We start from the raw sequence: 20,307 nt of genomic DNA on the forward strand, positions 1-20,307 counted from the left end.
CCTGTTGCCTAGTAGGGATGCTCTGCTTGGGTCTTGGGTCTTATTATTTGCCCTCCATGGAGTCTGGAAGCCGGAAAAACACCTTTAAGCTAGTGGGAGGAGGAGGAACAACTTAACTCCCTCAAAAAGCCGAGCAATTGGCAGCAACATGGATGAACCTAGAGATGATCATACTAAGTGAAGTGAGTCAGAGACAAATACAAATACCACAAAGAGAAATATCACGTGACACAGTCTAAAACAGTGATGCAAATGAACGGATTTACAAAACAGAAATAGACTCACAGACAGACAAACTAATGGTTGCCAAAGGGAACAGGAGGAGGGAGGCATCAGTTAGGAGTTTGGGATTAAAATATACACACTACTGTATATAAAATGATCAACACGGACCTACTATATAGCACAGGCAACGATACTCAATATCTGGTTTTGTCTTTAAAATATTTCTTTGGCTGTTCTGGGCCTTAGTTGTGGCTGCAGGATTTTTAGCTGTGACCTGGGAACCCTTAGTTGCAGCTTGTGGGATCTTGGTTCCCTGAGCAGGGATCGAACCCCATGCCCCTGCATTGGAGGTGCACAGTCTTAGCCACTGGACCACCAGGGAAGTCCCTGTACTCAATATCTTATAATAACCTATAATGGAAAAGAATCTAAAATACATACATATTTAACGGAATCACTCTGCTGTACACCTGAAACTAACACAACATTGTAAAACAACTGTATTTCAATAAAAAAAAATTTAAAAGCCAAGAGAAAGAAACAAACAAAAAACCCAGTTATTATAACCAAACTACTAACAGCAGTTACTGGTGGGAGATAGGCTTATGGTGGGGAATGGAAGAGGGTGAGTTTCTGCATTGCATCTTTCTGAATTGCTTCAGTTACTTTATAGCAATGAAAATATTTGAAAAAGGAAACCCAGGAACACTGTGCAGGTATAACATTGGTTGCCTAGCAAGCATGAGGACACCCCCAGGCTCTCTCCCTCAGTCCTGTTCAGTGGCATATGCCCATCATAGGCAAGCACCCACTGCCTTCACCCCACCAGTGGCCTGCCCCCTTGCTGCATGTTCCCACCCACCCCTACCCTCTTTGCAAGAAACCCTTGGCTTGCCAGGCCTGAGAGACAGTGCTCTTCTCCTACCGAAACCCACCCACAGCATATTCTACTTCATCAGCCGAGGGACCAGTCTCAGTGGACTGTCCCATTTGATAGATGACTTCACGAAAAAGTATTAGGTTGGTGCAAACGTAATTTCACTTCAGACTGTGAATTTTAAATCATTATAACTAGGCTCATATACACCTTTATTAATCAAAATAGGAACTATTACAATTTTTGCCAATGAGAAATAAGTTTATTCCTGTAATGTAAAAATCTGTGCTTTGGGATTCGATGAACTTTTGGAAAGCATTGTCTGCATCCTACAGGTTGGGGAAGCTTTTTTCCTGCAGAAAGGTGTTGAGATGCTTGAAGAAGTGGTAGTTGGTTGGCAGGAGGTCAGGTGAATATAGTGGATGAAGCAAAACTTTGTAGCCCAGTTGTTTCAACTTTTGAAGTGTTGGTTGTGTACCTGCAGCCATGCGTGGTCATGGAGAAGAATTGGGCCCTTTCTGTTGACCAATAGCAGCTGCAGGCATTGCAGTTTTTGGTATATCTGATTAATTTTTTGAGCATATGTCTCAAATATAATGGTTTCACTGGGGTTCAGAATGCTGTAGTGGATCAGACTGGCAGCGGACCACCAAACAGTGACCTTGACCTTTTTTTGGTGCAACTTCGGCTTTGGGAAGTGCTTTGGAGTGTCATCTTGGTCCAGCCACTGAGCTGGCAGTTGCCAGTTGTTGTATACAGTCCACTTCTCATCAGACTTCATAATCCCATCAAGAAATGTTTCATTGTTGTGCAGAATGAGAGAAGATGATACTTCAGAACAATGATTTTTTTGATTTGTGGTCAGCTCACAAGTACCCACTTATTGAACTTTTTCACCTTTCCAGTTTGCTTCAAATTCCAAATGACGGTAAAATGGTCAATATTGAGTCATTTGGCGACTTCTCACGTTCTAAGAGGATCAGCTTTGATGATGCTCTCAGTTGGTTGTCAATTTCAGATGGCCGGCCACTGTGCTCCTCATCTTCAAGGCTCTCATCTCCTTTGCAAAACTTCTTGAACCACTGCACTGTACGTTCATCAGCAGTTCCTGGGCCAAATGCGTTGTTGATGTTGCGAGTTGTCTCTGCTGCTTTACAACCCATTTTGACCTAAAATAAGAAGGTTGTTCAAATTTGCTTTTTGTCTAACATCATCAGTTCCACAGTCTAAAATAAATACAAAATAAACAGCAGGTTTATCAGGGCTTCCCTGATAGCTCAGTTGGTAAAGAATCTGCCTGCGATACAGGAGACCCTGGTTCAATTCCTGGGTGAGGAAGATCCACTGGAGAAGGAATGGGCTCCCCACTCCGGTATTCTGGCCTGGAGAAGTCCATGCACTGTATAGTCCTTGGGGTGGCAAAGAGTCAGACACGACTGAGTGACTTTCACACACACATAACATAACCACATTTATTTAGAATGTATTCTGATATCAAACAGCAAAGTTTGATATCACTTTTGCACCAGCCTAATAGTAATGACTGGGCTAATGCCCACATTTCTTGCACCATGGAACAGGTTTTAAGGCTTAATGCCTGCTCCACCATTTTTTTCTAATGGTCCCACTTCTCAGAATATATTCCAAACAGAGTGGAGTGGATACTGCTGGTTCCTCACCCAGGTCCCTCCACAATGCCAGAGCCCTGTCCTCACACCTGGAGGAGTTTCTGACCTCTGACCTCTTCCCCAGAGCTGACTTGCTGGATAAGTAATGCGCCCTTCTCCACCACCCAGGACAGCCCTGCAGCCCATGACTAACTGGAGTTTCTATGCCTCGACGGGAATCAGGGGTTGGACTCTGTGATCCAGTGCATGCTCCAGAGCGCCCCATGGGATCAGGCAGAAGCCAAGTCTGGCAGAGACCCTGTCTTTGCTCAGCCTCTTCTCCGCCCCATCCTGTGCCCCTTGCTTCTGTTCTCAGATCTGCCGTCAGGGAATCAGGGTCACCAGAATCCCACTTCAGGCTCTGCTTTGGGGAAACCTGATCTGAGACACAGGGAAAAGTTTTGTGCATGGAAAAGATTTATTACAGAGTCATAAACATGATAGAGAAAAGCAGATGCTAATTAGAGAGATGGTCTTAAGCGGGTGGCAGTGGTTTGGAGGCTGTTTCTTTTCACCAGGAGCTGTTTTGTTCTCTTGTTCATTATCATGTGTTTGCATCACTGTGATTAAACTATTTTAAATTTAAAACAAAAAAATAAACGTCCATCCCCACCTCCAAAGGAAGCTATGGTCCTGCATTTGACGATCATCTGGATCTCATTTTGGAAGGTTGGGTCAGAAAATTCAAAAGTGTGGTTAGTCCTTGCATGAAATCCATATGCCAGGTGAATTTCTTTTTGTGGGTATATAAAATTTTATGTCATTTTCTACTGCGATTTGGCCGTTTTATAAAAGTAAATCCCAAATCAGAATAGAGTGAAAAAAAAAAAGGGATCCAACTGTTTGTTACTAAACTATGGGACACTGAGTGATTGCAGAACCAACCAATGAGGATGGCACCCTATGTGCTTTTTTAAATTAACTGACAAGGAAGGAGAATTTGAGAAATAGGATAGTCAGCCAAGCAGAAAGGCACTGGCCCTATGGGGACAGATCTAAAAGGAAGGCAGTTCCTGCCTGTGGATGGAGTGAAGCGTTGTTTGGGAGGAAGGCAAGGTCCTCTCTGTGCAGTGGGCAGGGACGGGGAGGTTGGGGACCCAGGCGCTGCTGTATGGCCAAGTTGGCCTCCCTGTACTATGGAATAGGGATGCCGGCCAATGGAGACCTGGAGAAAGGGATGTGGGCCACAGGGTCCGGTTCAGAAGCCATCCAGGCAGTAGCTGTTTGGTGCCTACTCCGTGCATCAGTCAAGCATGTTTGATGACCCGCAACAGAAACAGATTTTGTCTCACAGCAGCAAAGGTGAATTTATGGAAAGGAGCGTGAGCCACAGAATCATAAGAAGATTATAGAATTAATCTTGGAAATTGGAAGGAGAAAAGGGCAGCTCAAGCTGGAGGGGCTAAGAAGAAAGGAACTATAGGAAGGGTCGTAGAGCAGAAGGATGTGGTCAGTCTTGTTAGGATAAAAAAAAAAACCTCTAGCACATCTTCCATCTGGTGTGTTCCCGAAGAAGGCATGGCAGGGGCCAAGCACGGGTCATACATCTGTCCCTGGCCAGGTGGGAGTGAGCAGAGGAGGGATGAGCCCCTCTCATCTGTGGGAGGTGGGGCTCCACTGGAGTTACTCTTCTTGTTTTATGTATGTATTTATTTGACTGCACTGGGTCTTAGTTGTGGCATGCAGGATCTAGTTCTCCTACCAGGATGGAAACCCGGCTCCCTGCATCGCAGGGCGGTCCGATGTGGAGTGTTAGCCAATGAGCCACCAGGGGAGTCCCGGAGTTTTACTCTTCTGACAAGGCCACATATTGTGGTGGATTTCCCACAAGGAAACTTGAGGTGCTCCTCAGAGAGGAAGGTGAGATCTAAGCTGCTATGTGAAGGGTTAGTCCAAGTCAGCCCATGGAGTGGGCAGTGGAGAAATGCCGTGGTCAGGGGACACTGCCCAAGGCTGGGTGCTATACAGCCCGGAGCAGTTTTGGAAATGCTGAGAACCGTAGGTCCCTATATTCTGTGGTTCCTTATTCTTAAAGGGGTGATTCAGTTGAGGTGCAGCCTCAGGGTAATAATGCCGTGGAATAGGGGAAATCACCATGTCCCTGGGCTGGATGCAGAGGGTGAGGAAGGGTGCTCTGTGCTAACAGCTCTGGGCAGTGAAGGATGTCTTCCTTCAGCAAGTAGGAAGGATCGTAGACCTAGAAGCAGGATGCGAGCCAGAAAGACGCTGCTATGATCCAGGAGAGGCAAGACTGGGACTAAAGAGGTGGGAAAATGCATAGGCAAGAAAGGCTTTGCCATGAAGCCAAAGGGATCCCCAAGGGCAGTCTCTGCACATACGCTACATGGTGAACCATCTGGGTTGCCCGTTGACATTTTTGCCCCAATTGAGACACCCAGAGTTGGTGAGGTCGCTTGTATGGAGTGGATTTTAAGGACAGAAGGGGCTAGGTTTAAGACCTCCCACTCTACTGCTTTCTTGCTGTGTGGTCCTGCAGGCCTCCCGTCACCGCTCCAGGTTTCACTAGGCAGATTTCTTCTCCTACCTGTGCTGGACATCCATCTGTGGCTTGAATACTCAGCATATGTTCCCCTTGGTTTAGTAAGACCTCTGATCTTTGTTTGAGGATCTGTCCTGTCTTCATTCTCCAGGAGTGGAGCCCGTTCTCAGTCCCCCACCTGACTATAATGATTGTTAAAGGACAGGCACACATCCTAAGCCAGTCGAATCAGAGTGAATCTTGGGAACTTTTGTAGAAGCCACTGGAAGAGTGTAAACTCTTTTCCACTGAATGAAACCCTGAAGTTAGTCATTCTTAGCCACAACACAGAGCTCAAGAATGGAGCCGCAAACGGATGGCAGAGCTGCGAGACCAAAAGAAAACAAACCATAATGACCTTCTTTTAGCACCTGAATCAAGCTTGACCTAAAGCCAGAGATACTCCTGGATTTTTATTACGTGTAAATTGCTAGTCATGTTGCCTGTTTCACCCCACAGGAAAACAGAAACAGATAAGATCTGCAGGTGTTCTCAAATTACTACCTTGACTCTAGGGCTGGACTGGAGTTTGGTTGGTGATGTCTTTCAGGTGCATGTGGTCCTCTGTAGCAGTTGCCCCCTGGGCATGTTCAGCCTGTCTCAGACACACCCATGCTGGCCCACCATAAGGAAACAGGCTGGTCTAGTTGGGCTGCAGGGGGAGCTGCGTGGGAGGGCACTGGGCTCACAGGCGTGCGTTGCCATCTCCATACCAGCATCCCCCTGCGCTGTGACTGCTTCTCAGAGAGGCGTTTCCCCCTAGGACGTGCTGTGGACACTTGAGGTGCCACCTGGGAGGGAATGGGAGGGGCCAGGGTGGGAGTCTCATTGCTGAGGCGTCCAGGTGGGGGGTGTAGCTAGATCTCCTTGTGTGGGTTAGTAATAAAGGCTGTGGACTTGAGGTGGGCTTGGGGTGCTTGTGCCCACCCCTCCCCAAAGGAGCTCATGGCCCCCACAGGATCACCATCATCATGGCAGTCATAGCTCTAAGCACCTGGCACTTCATTTGGTGGTGGCAGGTTCTTTAGGGCTTTGGTGCACCGCAAGTTCCCAGTAGCGCCCAGCGCACAGGCACGGGGGGCTGGGCAGAATACGAGTAGCTCTGTGAGCTTGGCCAATCGGCTTAACTTCCATGCCTTGATTTCCCAATCCATCAGGTGCGGATAATAACAGCACTGGATTTGTGAGTTGTGAGGATTAAATGAATGAATACCTCTGGGGCCTTAGGACAGGACCTGGCTCGTAGTGTGGGCTTGTGGGTCATGTGGGAGAAGCATTTTTAATGAGCCTGTTTTTGAACGGACTGGCAAGGCCAGGCCCTGGACCAGGTCTTCTGATTCCAGATCTGCCTGTGACTCAGCCTGGGACATGAGGGTGATATTCACACACTCGAGTGACGTTCAGGCGGGTGCATCCACGCCCTCGGAACACAGAAGCCTCCAGCCAAGTCTTGGTCAGGTGCCCTGAGTCAGTGGTACATGGGGGGCACATGGTCACTAATTACCCTCACAGCAAGGCTGTGTCCGCATTCACATACCTACCTTGACTGTTCTGTGACGGTGGCTGTGTTTTGTGTCTGCCCTGTCCAGTGTGGTAACCCCTAACCACACTTGGCGATTGAGCACTTGAGATGTGGGGAGTGTGTCTGAGGAAATAAATTCTTAATTGCATTTTATTTCAACCAACTGAAACTGAAATTGCCACACATGGTTAGTGGCTACATATTAGACGGCGTCAGCCTGGAGAATGAAATCCAAAGCCTCAGGCGTGTCCCAGCGCTGTCTGAGCAGCCTTCATTTTTTTTGCCAAAATTCATTCAAAGTGGGGATTCCAGCAATAGTGAATGACTTACAGCTCCCTAAACCTTGGGCCCACTTCACACCTCCTAGCCTTGGCATCTGCTGTTCTCCCTGCCTGGAATGTTCTCATCTCCTGCCCAAACATGCCTTTAAACTGCCTGCCAGTTGCACAACCCTCCTTCAAGATATCGCTCCCATGTGACTCCTACCATCAAGCTTTATCAGCCACCCCTGCCTTCCCCACACAGAACTAAGCACCCCTTCCTTTATGCATCTGGCAAAGACATGCTCTGAGGCCCTTCCAGCACGTACACTGCTGTCTTTCCTGATCGTGAATAGACAGTCCTGTTCACCTCCGGGTCTCCAGGGCCTGGTGCAGGGCTTGGCTCAGATCAAGCAGTCATTAGATGGTGGCTGAGGAAATAAAATTATTGTAGTAGACATAGGTCACAGTTCAGGCCATCTTGCATCCAACTTTCTGTCCTAATTTACCCCAGTCACTTCGGGGGACTTCTCTTGAGAGTTGGAAATCAAAGCAGAAGATTGTTTTTTCAATTGAAGTATGGATGATTTACAATATTGCATTAGTTTCAGGTGTACAGCAAAGTGATTCAGTTTTATATATATATATGTATATATATAAAATAATTTTTTCAGATTATTTTCCATTATATATTATTATAAGATATTGAACATTGTTCTCTGTATACAGTGAATCCTTGTTGCTTGTCTGTTTTCTAGTAGTGGTATGAATCTGTTAATCCCAAACTCCTAATTTATCACCTCACTGCCTTTCCCCTTTGGTAACCATAAATTCGTTTTCTATGTCTGTGAGTCTACTTTGTTTTGTAAATGGGTTCATTTGAATTATTTTTTAGATTCCACATGTAAGAAGTGATATCATATATTTGACTTTCTCTTATTTTATTTAGTATGATCATCTCTAGGTCCGTCCCTGTTGCTGCAAGTGGCAAAATTTTGTTCTTTTTATGGCTGATATTCCATTGTATATACAAACCACATCTTCTTTATCCATTCATCTGTCTTTGGACACAGATTGCTTCTATAACTTGGCTATTGTAAATAGTGCGACAATGAACATTGAGGTGTATGTGTCTCTTTGAATTAGGGTTTTCGTCTTTTCTGAATGTAGGCCCAGGAGTGGATTGTTGGGTCATACGGAAAATCTAGTTTTTCGAGAAACCTCCACACTGTTTTCCATAGCGGCTGCACCAATTTACATTTCAAAGGGGAAGATCTTTTCACTGCCCAGGTCAGTCTTTCTAGAGACTAAGGAGAGCATGAGAAATACAGTGAGGCAGGGCAGGTAGAGGTCACACTCATCATAGCAGCAGCGCACAGGTCACACCCTTTCTGTTGTCCAGCCTGCCAGAGCTCCAAGATTGCTTCTCCAGCCTCCTGCCAAACGTGTGAGCCCCTGATGGCCTCCCAAAAGTTTGCTGGGAGAATTGGCTGGCTCTTGGTCACTGGCTACCAAGAGACCCTCAGAAAAGGTCTCATGTAAAGAGACCCTTTACATGACTGCAGTCATGTAAAGAAGCTTCCAGGTCTGCAGAGCCCTGCAGGAAGAGAGGGCGTGTCCTTCTGTGATAGACTCAATGGGTGACAGGACTGAGCTGTCAAAATGCACGTAGCCGAGGTTGGAGCCAGAGCAGACCACCCCACCCCAGTGCAGCTGAGGAGGACCTGCCCAGCAGTAGACAGAGTGTAACTGACCATGCTAGGAGCTTGGCTCATGCCAGTGGGCAGAGCACCGTCCATGCCAACCAGAGGGACTGGGATGTCTGGGCAGTGATAGGCTGGGTCACCCCATGGAGGGAGGGAGAAGAGACTCCAAGTGATGCTGAATGGTTCTGTTGATGGGGATTGGGAAAGTGAGGGCCACCAGGGGTTTTCGGGGTGTTACTGGCAAGTCTTGTTAGTGGGAATTCTTTTCTCTTTAAGTAAATATCCCTTTAGTTACACTGTAAACTGAGAACTTCACTCATCCATTCCATAAAGTTTATGAAGGACCTCTTCCTCTCCACAGAGGACCATGCGAGCACCTTTTCCCACCTCAGGGCCTTTGCTCAAGCTGTGTCTTCTGCCTGGATTTATCTTTCTGCCTTCTCCGAACAGCTGCCCATCATTCACACCTAGTTTAAATGTTACTTCCCTATGGAAATCCTCCATGACGCCAGCTGAGGTCTCATGAACCCTGGTGCCTCATGTGACACCACTGATGAAACTGACCATTGTGTAGTTATTGGTGGGGCCATCTGAAGAACAGCTTTTCTTCTCACTCAGCGGCAGACTCCTGGAGGGCAAGAAGGCCACGTCCTGTTCACAGATGCGGCCTTAGCACTGCATGGTGCTGTGTCCAGCATGCAAGGAATATTTGTTGAATGAGAGGGGAGGTGAAGAGGAAGGAAGGAGGAGAAGGAGGAAAGGAAGAAAGGCCCTCTGGGTGCCCAAAATATGATATTTGTCCCTCATTTGTGCCCTTAAAAAGGAAATAATAAGTAGCCTCTCCAAACCACGCACTTGGGGCCGCGCAGGGTAAAGACTGTGTCCTCCATATAACCTCATACCTCATCCGTTGTAGGGTGAACTCCCCAGGGTTCTGGACAAAAACAGCTCAGGCTCCCTGCTGCTGTGTCCAAACGCTCATGTCCCCTCAGAATTCCAATGTTGAACTCATAATGCCCAGTGTGATGATGTTTGCAGGTGGCACCTTAGTGAGGTGATTAGGCAATGAGGGTGGAGCCCTCTTGAGAGGGATCAGTGCCCTTAATCAGAGAGGATCAGGGAGCTCTCTAGCCCCTTCCTCTGTGTGATGATACAGTGACAAGTCTGCCACCCGGAAGACAGCCCTCACCTGACCTCGCTAGCACCCTGATTTTGGTTATGGAGAGATGTCAAAATAGCTGCAGCCCCATGATCCATCACACCTTCACGTTTAGTCTGTGTCGAGGACGATTTCACACAAAGTCTGGAACTGAACACTTATGTGTTGGCATCAGAACTGCTGCGCCAGAGCTGTTAAAACTCACTTCCTAGTGCAGGTACAGCTAACATTGGCCACACCTTCTAAGCATTCTTCTTGAGTTCACTCATTTGATCCTCACATCAACCACCCATTATTCCAGAATACCAGTGCCGACCTGAGGCCTGGACCGTGCTTGGATGGCAAGAAGGCAGCCCATCCAAGACCCAGAGTCAGTGTGTGTCGCCTCCCCTGATGGCTGTTCAGGGGTGAGCCAGAGACACGCAGACAGGAGCTGAAGTCATCAACCAGACTGTGGTGGTGGTAGTCGAGTTGCTGAGTTGTGTCTGCGACATCCTACTGTATAGCACAGGGCTCTGTATTCAGTATCTTACAATAAGTGTCTGGCACAGGGAACTATACTCAGTATCTTATAACTGAAAAGAATCTGCGTCACTTTGCTGTACACTGGAAAATAACAACGTTGTACATCAACTACTATTAAAAAAAAGAAGAAAGAAAAAGGAAGAAGCACAGAAACTTTTTGGTTTTGGCCTCATGGGTGAGAATGATGTGCCCAGGCCTCAGCATTTCAGCCTGCATCCTGCAAAACTTCCCTGACATGCAACTCAGAGACATTGACCTCAGCGCCTTCTCTGAGTGGAGCTCTCCCATGGTCCTCTAGGGTTATTATAATATATATTGAATTTTAGAACAGTCCCAATCTTCAGCCCATCAGGAACGAAACTGCAGTCTCCCCCCCCCCCCCCCGCCCCCCCCGTCTTTTGACACTTTTTACAGAGAGAAAATGTGTGACTTTTCTTGATGAGCGGACAGCCAAAGGTGTTTAGGAAAGGTCTGTCATTTTTTTTTCTGGTGGCAAGACACCCTCAACTAAATTCATTAGCAGCTCTTCTGTTTGGGGTTTTAAAATATTCTCTGACCTATATAAATTCCTTGTTATGTCCTCTACTAATACAAGAACATTAAGTGGTGTTTGCTATGGCTTTCAGAGCGAAGAAGAAGCAAAGTGTAATCAAAAAAGGACTTGGAGGCTATTTCACTGTCAAAGACATCAAAATCCATGTCTACCAATGCTTCTACTCCTAAGAAAGTGTTTTGTTTTTTGTCTGTGGCAGGTTTTAGTTGTGCCTTGAGGATCTAGTTCCCCAACCAGGGATTGAACCTGTCCCCCCTGCACTGGGGGTGTGGAGTCTTTACCACTGGCCCGCCAGGAAAGTCCCGAGAAAGGTTTTTCATGTTTATAATTTTGTGAATAACAGATACTGCTTTTTAGACACGAGTCAGGTTTTTAGTTCTACACGTGTATGTTGGTTGCTTAATGGTGTTCCTGTATTTTCCAAACTTCTAGAAACTGTTAGAGGAACACCAGGACAGGTGTATGTGTGTGTCTTATGAGCAGCTAAATGTAACGAGTCATATGGGTAAACACTGAGCTGATGACCACCAGCTCCTGGAAATCAGTTCCCTTCTCAGTTTTCTTTTCCCAAATACATGTGACGCAGTATCCCCTTTGGTTCATTTATGTGGCAGATATTTATTGAACTCTTTTTCTGAGCTGGATACCAGTGCGAGATTCCAGAGCTGCAGTGGTGAACAAAATACATGACTTGTCCTCATGGAATTGAAATACTGCTGGATGTGAGAGCACTGCAGACGCAGAAAGCAATATACATCTTCCTCTGTCTCTAAAAGCAGTGCTCTTGCAGACTGTACTGTGTATTGGCATTTACCCTCTGACACCTTGGCAGGAAAGGAACAGTAACCTCTTTGAAGGCAAGACACGGCTTATAGTTTTCACACTCACAGTGCTTAGGATGATGGGGTTGTTGGCTCTGAGCCCCACACGTGGTCGCAGGCCCAGGAGTCCCCGGTTTCTTTCCTTTTCTAAACGGCCTTTCAGCTGGAGCAGGTTATTGTGGGCACTGAATATTCAATAACAGTGATAATGAGATTGATTTTTCCTACCAGAATTAACAATGAGTGAATCTGTTGAAAGATTCCTTTGTAAAAATAAGTTATTTGAATATTCAGTCCTGGGTGTATAGACATTTGGGCATAGGACATTCCATGTTCAGTACACCTCAGTTGGTTTAGTGTAGTGAGTTTTTCTACCTGGTTTATGACTACCATTGGTCCCTGAAATCTGAATTAGGCCCTTTTGGTTGATTTCATGTGAAGTTAGATATTATTCACTGAATGGTAAATGAAACAAGGCTGTTTTCACTTTGTGTGCATCTGGGTACTTTCTGGTCTTTTTTGGGCTCTGAGTTCACATAAGTGCTCCATTACCTTGAGTGACTAGAGATTACCATTTAGGAAGTATGGGGAGCGTCATGAATAACCCATGTTGCGGATTATCGCAGATTGAGATCTACTAAGTAACCAGGTCCAGGCACAGGGAGGGGCCGTGAGTACTGATCAGGGCCCAAGCTTTAGTCATCTTCCTGATGAGTCAGGTCCCCGTGCGCTGTAAAGGGGAGCGGAATCAGCGGAAAGAAGGGCTCAGCTCTTGCCAGCGGTTTTTGTCCCTTTTACCACTATCCCACACCTCCATGTCTTCTCTATTCAAAGAGGGCAGAACAAAGGACTGGAAGAGGAGGAAGAGTGAAACCTCCACTGGTCACTTCAGAGGTGGTGGCTCGAGAGAAAGAGAAGCGAAAGAGGAAGGTGTGGTGGGTACCTGCAAAACCCATTCCACTTCTGTCCAGTTTTTCCATCATTTTCTGAAAGCTAGGTAATTCCTCCCTTTTCAGCATTAAGTTTAAGTTAAACCTTGAGGACAGAAGGTGTTTCTTGAACACCTTAACAAGTCAAATGGTTTAAAGTCTCAATTGCTGAACGTCTGACTCTTGAAAGCCTTTCGTTCGATTACGCGTATATTCATGAAGCGAGTGTTTGTGGAGGGGTTACCATGTGCAAGGTGCCGGGGAAACAAAGGTGAAAAACAGTCTCTACCTTGGCAGAGCTTGTTGGCTACAGTGAAGGTAAGAAAAAACTATAAAAGTGTGTTGGGAGAACCATGGCAAGTGAGCTGTGACTTGCTGTGGGAACACAAAGAAGGCCACCCCCATGTACACACTGCTACATTCAAAACGGATGACCAGCCAGGACCTATTGTATAGTACATGGCACTCTACTCAGTGTTACGTGCCAGCCTGGGTGGGAGGCGGTTTGGGGGAAGAATGGATACACGCACATGTACGGCTGATTCCCTTCACTGTTCACCTGAAACTACCACAGCATTGTTAATCAGCTGTACCCCAGTACAAAATAAAAAGTTTACAATTTGAAAAGAAATCCCAGGTAGCTACAAAAAAATAAAGTCAATAAATATATATATATCAATATATAAAATGTATTTATATTAATATATTAATGTGTATTTATATTTTAAATACTAGTGTATTTATAATATAAATTATAAATTTATATTATAAATTATATACTTATAAATTATAATTTTAATATTTAATACATTAATATATTGTAAGTATTAATAATATATTATATATATTATATGTATATATAAAAGAAGTCTTCCCAATCTAGTTTGGGGTTAGGGGTGGGGTCAACACCCCTATTGAAGTACCCCAATTGAATTACCCATTAAAGTAAGCAACAAGGCTGAGAAACAGATGTCTGGGTGGCTTTGCATCACTTTGGTTTGTACTCTGGGGAGTATCAGAGAAACAAAAGTACTTTTCTGAAGATGGGCCAGGTGGACTCCCTGAGTGTGAACCTCTTGCCGAAGACTTAGCTCAGAGTGGTGAGCAAGGCTCAGAGAAAACTGGGGTCATTTCCAGTTAGGAGTGGATTGCCATGCATGCCACAGTATATCCCCATGACGCTGGGGCCCAAACTCAGGAAACACTGAAGCTATTTCCTGGTATCCTTTTCTTGACTCAGCAAATTAAAAGCTGAGTCAACTAAAGGAGAACTGAAGGAAAGAGTTCCTGGCTCTGAAAGCATGCGTGCTGAGGATTTCATGAATGGCGGTGGTGGCGGTGGTGGTGGTGATGAGAAACGGCACCTTGTTGTCTGTGTTATAAAATTACTTATAATCCCTTCTGCCTACAACAGATTTGGGTAATGTCTTCTGGAAAGATACAGAAGTCTCACAGCAGAGCACATGATGAATTTGTGGTGAGAATTGGGGTTTGGGGAACATTGGAAATGGCTCATTGGACTGCTAGAGGGAGGCTCCGCTCGTAATGAGGAAGACTTCTGGAATCAGCCCTGACATTCAGAAGTAGCCTTGGGTTAGGAGTGAGAAGGTGTAAGTTCTCAGGAACGGTTCTGATTCTGAAACGTTGTAGTCCTAGCCTAGAAACTTCAACCCTTGGTGCGTCAGACTCCACAGGTATAAAACAGCAGATTGGATTGTGTTCATACAGTCCCCAAATATTTATTGAGCACCTACTCGCACGCGTGCACTTACGTGTTACTATCAGCCTACTATAGAGAGAGTAATGGGAATTGATTCTTGGTCCTTGACTGAGAGTGGGAGGGAGAGAGGACGGCTCACAGACTGATGGAAAAGAATGAAGGAGTTATCAGACATCAGTGACAAAAGCAAAGTTGGGAACACGTGTGGAGAGAGGGGAACCAGCCTTGGGAAGCCACAGGTGGATGAGAACACAGGTGTTGGGTAGGACTAGCATCTCTTAAGTACCCCCAGAAACATTGCACTTTCAAGTACAGACACATGACATTGCTTTATATTCCAGTTTTGGGATGGTAGCATTTGTTTTAGCTTGTATGAAAATAACATCATGAAGGAAAGAACCAGAATTCAGGGACTTTGACAGGATTTTCTTTTTTTTAATTGCTTTCTCATTTCTCTTGCTGTTGGCATCTAGAATTCAGGAAAATCCAATTAAAGTAATCAGTTCAAAAAAACACTTTATACAAAATGTTCAACCATATCTAAGTGGAGGAGAAATTACAATGAACCCCTTTGGGGAATCACCTGATTCTGTTTCCTCTCTACTCTTCCACTCAGCTCCACTACACACAATATTTTTTTGGCTGTTGCTGGAATATTTTTAAAGCAAACTCCAGGCATTATTACATTTCATCCATAAATATTTCAGTAGGTATTCTATCAGAGAAGAACTTTTTTAAAATATGTAACCACAATGCCATTATCATGGGAAGTAATACCCATAATGTACCATATTTTCCTAATTAACTCATATTTTTACAGTTGTTTCACTCAGCTGTAAAAATCCCCATTTTCTTTTAAGGCCGTTCCCTTGAGGAGGGGGAGAAATGAGTCATTTGTCTACTGGAATAGGCTACATTCTGGACTTGGTCGGTGGTTTCCTCCTGGTGTCATTTAACTTGTGCTTCTGTTTCCTGTAAACTGGATTAGAGTTGGTATTTTTGTTGTTGTTGTTTCTAGAAAACTTCACAGAAGATGCTGTGTACTTTCTGGCATATTACATAACAAACCTGATTGTCCCATTTTTAGAGATGTGAAAATTGATGAATTTGGGCTCAGGTATTATCAGCATGGTCCATCCAAAATTCCCTGTCACCCTTTGATCTGATCTTATTCATTCATTCAGTCACTAATTCGGCTGCTCCAGGCCTTAGCTGCAGCATGTGGCATCTTTTGGTTGTGGCATGTAGTATCTTTAGTTGTGGCATGTGAACTCTTAGCTGTGGCATGTGGGAAAGAGTTCCCTGACCAGGGATCAAACCCAGGCCTCCTGCACTGGGAGCGAAAAGTCTTAGCCATTGGGCCACCAGGGGAAGTCCCTACTTAAGATATTGATGGTTGTTGCCTAGATTCTTTATTTCAACACATATTCCAAAGCAGGGGTTTTCTAATTCTGTCCTTCTTTCTGTCTCTGTCAGCTGGAATTCTCCTCCTCGTCATCTCTTCAGGCCTCCCAGGTGGTGCTAGTGGTGAAGATCCTGCCTGCCAGTGCAGGAGACCTGAGAGACATGGGTTTGATCCCTGGGATGGGAAGATCCCCTAGAGGAGGAAATGGCAACCCACTCCAGTGTTCTTGCCTGGGAAATACCATGGACAGAGGAGCCTGGCAGGCTACAGTCCATAGGGTTGCAGAGAGTCAGACATGACTAAGCATTGAGCAGCAACTGAGCAACAGCACGTCTTTGGTTTCCCTGAAATTCAGTTCAAACAAGGAAGGCAGGATACATGCTTGGTTATTTCCCTTTCTTCATTTTTAACGTATTTTAATCCACAGTAATCACTGTTTTTTGCTGCTCACATTGTCCCCTCCTTGGCCAGTGAAAGCCCTTTCCAGTTGGCTTCTATGTGTTTTGACTTGACCCTAGTGGGAATGGATACCTATTTGCTTTGAGAGCAAGCATCCAAAGCTATTTTCCCAGGTAGTAACTTGGGACATCTTCTCTGGCCTATTTATGACAAGTAATGACTTAGAAGAGTTGTGTCAGTTAGAAATGCTTTCCCTGCTGTAAGTAAGCATAAAGAACAGAGTTTTCAATTTTTTTCACAGTACAAAAAGTCTGGAGCAGGCAGCTGTTAGCATTTGTTCAGCAGCTCATGAGGTCCAGAGCCAGCATCGCTGATTCTCTTGGCCTCCCCTTCATGGTTGCAAGATGGCAGCTCCTGTTCCGGGCATCACGCCCACTGTCAGGGCAGGAAGAAAGGGGAGGCCGGAGCCAGCTGCAGCTGTCCTTTTGTATCAGAAAAGCAATAGCTTTCCCCATGCCACCCCCACCTCCAGCTGAATTCCACCCAGATCTTACTGGCCAGACTGGATCATACGGCCATCTCTCCTCGCAAGGGAGGCTGGGAAGTGAGCAAGTCACTTTGCTGGTCTCTGCAGTCAAGCCTGTCAAGGGAATCTAGGGCTTCTATTTCTGGAAGAATGGTTTTAAGTCCTGAAGCAACTTTCCCTATTCTGCTTTTACTTTTTTTATTTTTATATGAAATCTAACTCACCTTGATTTGGAAGTGGGGTGGGACAGCTAAAAAGAATTGTGAGCTGGAAATGAGGAAAGCTTTATCTGCAAGACTACCTTAAGGAAATAAGTGTTAGCCGTTTTGACGTCCATGATGGTTCGGCTTGGCTCCGTTCAATTACCAGATGCCAACTCCAGGGCTGGGGTCCCTGCTCCCAAGTATCGTGTCTGCTCCCATGTGTGAGGAGACAGATCAGTTTCACCTTCATGAAGAGATACTGCATTTGAACTGTAGTGATTCCATATGATGCCCAGGATATTTTGTGGCCATTGTTTCACCAGAAGCCACCCAACCTTTACACTCTTTTGGCAAAAGAGACATCACTTTGCCAACAAAGGTCCGTATAGTCAAAGGTATGGTTTTTCCAATAGTTATGTATGGATGTGAGAGTTGGACCATAAAGAAGGCTGAGTGCTGAAGAACTGATGCTTTCAAATTGTGGTGCTGGAGAAGACTCTTGAGAGTCCCTTGGACAGGAAGATCAAACCAGTCACTCCTAAAGGAAATCAACCCTGACTATTCACTGGAAGGGCTGATGCTGAAGCTCTGATTCTTTGCCACCTGATGTGAAGAGCACTCATTGGAAAGGAGCCTGATGCTGGGAAAGATTGAGGGCAAAGGAGAAGGGGGCAGCAGAAGATGAGATGTTGGAGAGCATCACTGATTCAATGGAGACAAATGAGAAAACTCGAGGAAATAGTGGAGGACGGAGGACCCTGGCATGCTGCAGCCCATGGGGTCACAAAGAGTTGGACACGACTTAGCAACTGAAGAACAAAGTGCTAACCTTCAGCTAGCACTTTGTGGTGAGGTGGGGACACTGAGCTTACTCTCACTGACTGATACAGATCTGTTTCCTGGAGCCTCAGAGTCCTGCTGCCCTGGTCATCCTGCCTCCTCTCTGAGCAGCTCACCTGCACTGGAGAGTGGGGCCTGAAGACCCTTCTCTAGCCAACACTATGGCCATCCATTCTGTGTCCAAACATTTAGTGGTTACGTGGGTCTGATTTTTTAAATATTTTTCACTTCTCCCCTGGGAAAGACTACTTGGTATACTCACTGGTCATTTTCCCTGACTGTTCATGGTTGAAGGGCAGATGAGTAGTTAATGAGAACCAGCTCAAGGAGGAGCGGTGGATTAATTCCCTCACCCATAGTCTTGGTTTCCTCAAGGTAATTAATAAGTCACTTGTTAGATTTCATTTATTTATTTCGGCCATGCCACATGGCTTGTGGGAATCTTAGTTCCCTGACCAGGGATGGATCCTGGGCCTTTGGCAGGAAAGGTGTGGAGTCCTAACCACTGGGCAGCCTAGGAATTCCTTGTATGAATCTATTTAGATGAAGCTGAAAAGGAGGAAACACTGTTTCAAGAGTGGATATTCTTGGGGAAAACACTGACGGGGAAGGGGCACAAGAGGGCTTCGGAGGTGCTGGTCTTGTTCTTTTCTATGATCTGGGTGTTGAAACTGCTGGTCACTTAACCAGTATTCCTCCTTTTCTCTTACTGGAGCCCTGACATCCTTGTTGGGGCTGCGGTGACATGTGACAAGATGAAAACATTTCCTGACCTGCTTTGCAACTAGGACTGTTCATATGACATACTTTTGGCCAATGCAATATAAGTGGTTGATGGGACTTCCAGGAAATCTCTTTCAGGTGGACAGGCTCTGTGGGTCCACGCATTTGACCCCTCCAAAGTGCACTGAGGTTATGGCGCCCTCAGCCTTATGTCCATTCAGTGGTGCCAGATATCCATTCATGTGCTCTTCTGTCAGATTCCCCTGCATGTTGCCTGTTTTGGGGTTTGATTCACTCCTTCAACAGATAATTACTGAACACATACTACAGGCTGGGCATGTGCTGATCAGGGTGGCTACTGATTCAGATGTCCCAGGGCCAGGCATGCAGTTGGAGATGTAGGCCTAGGGTGAAGGGTGAGGGCTGACCGACTGGAGGACCCAGACCCGGGCCAGCAAGCAGGTTGGGGAGAGTCACTGCTCTGCTCTTGCTGATCATTTGACATGTGAGAAATTCAAATCTCAAATTGCAGTCTTCCCATTTTGTCAAGAGAAACCAGAAATCTTGATTTATTTTGATTTTTTTCAAAATTAACTCTGCCATGAGGCAGGTCTTCTATAGCAGAGAAAAACTGGATGAAGTTGGTGTATTAGTTTTCTATTAATGCTGCTGCTGCTGCTGCTGCTGCTAAGTCGCTTCAGTCGTGTCCGACTCTGTGCAACCCCATAGATGGCAGCCCACCGGGCCCTGCTGTCCCTGGGATTCTCCAGGCAAGAACACTGGAGTGGGTTGCCATTTCCTTCTCCAATGCATCAAAGGGAAAAGTGAAAGTGAAGTCACTCAGTCGTGTCCGACTCTTAGCGACCCCGTGGACTGCAGTTTTCTATTGGTATGTAACAAATTACCAGAAACTTCGCAGCTTAGAACTCAAGACTTGTGTCAGTCAGAAGTCTAGGTAGACTCAACTAGGTTCTTGCCTTAGTGTCTCACAGGCTTAAATGAAGGTGTCAGCTGGACACGGCTCTTATCTACAGGCTCTGGGAATGTATCTACTTCCAAGTTCACTGAGGCCAAATGTACCACGTGACTGTAAACACAGAAATCAAATCCAGTAACAAAAAATGACCCAGTGAGATTTATCTTGGGAACTTGTTCAGTCGCTCAGTTGTGTCTGACTCTTTGCGATCCCATGGACTGCAGCACGCCAGGCTTCCCTGACCTTTACCATCTGTCAGAACCTATCAAATTCATGTCCATTGAGTCAGTGATGTCATCCAACCATCTCATCTTCTATTGTCCCCTTCTCTTCCTGCCTTCAATCTTTCCCAGCATCAGGGTCTTCTCTAATGAGTCAGCTCTTTGCATCAGGTGGCCAAAGTATTGGAGTTTCAGCTGCAGCAAAAGTCCTTCCAATGAATATTGAGGACTGATTTCCTTTAGGATTGGCTGGTTTGAACTTCTTGCAGTCCAGGGGACTCTCAAAAGTCTTCTGAAACATCACAATTCAAAAGCATCAATTCTTTGGCGCTCAGCTTTCTTTATGGTCCAACTCTCACATCCATACATGACCACTGGAAAAACCATAGCTTTGACTAGATGGACCTTTGCCAGCAAAGTAATGTCTCTGCTTTTTAATATGCTGTCTAGGTTGGTCATAGCTTTTCTTCCAAGGAGCAAACGTCTTTTAACCAGGTAGAGTTAGCATCTG

At 45.7% G+C, this 20,307-nt stretch overlaps 1 long non-coding RNA gene across 1 annotated transcript; it reads right to left on the reverse strand.

The window, feature by feature from the left end:
* Nucleotides 1-1,297: 1,297 nt before the first annotated feature.
* Nucleotides 1,298-5,625, reverse strand: LOC123330933. The gene is made up of 2 exons (XR_006547216.2): nucleotides 5,315-5,625; nucleotides 1,298-2,271 (listed from the first exon to the last, which is right to left on the reverse strand). It is a non-coding gene; the product is annotated as an uncharacterized LOC123330933 (long non-coding RNA).
* Nucleotides 5,626-20,307: the final 14,682 nt, after the last annotated feature.

Source organism: Bubalus bubalis, chromosome 21 (genome assembly GCF_019923935.1).
Source record: "Bubalus bubalis isolate 160015118507 breed Murrah chromosome 21, NDDB_SH_1, whole genome shotgun sequence".
Classification (NCBI taxonomy): domain Eukaryota; kingdom Metazoa; phylum Chordata; class Mammalia; order Artiodactyla; family Bovidae; genus Bubalus; species Bubalus bubalis.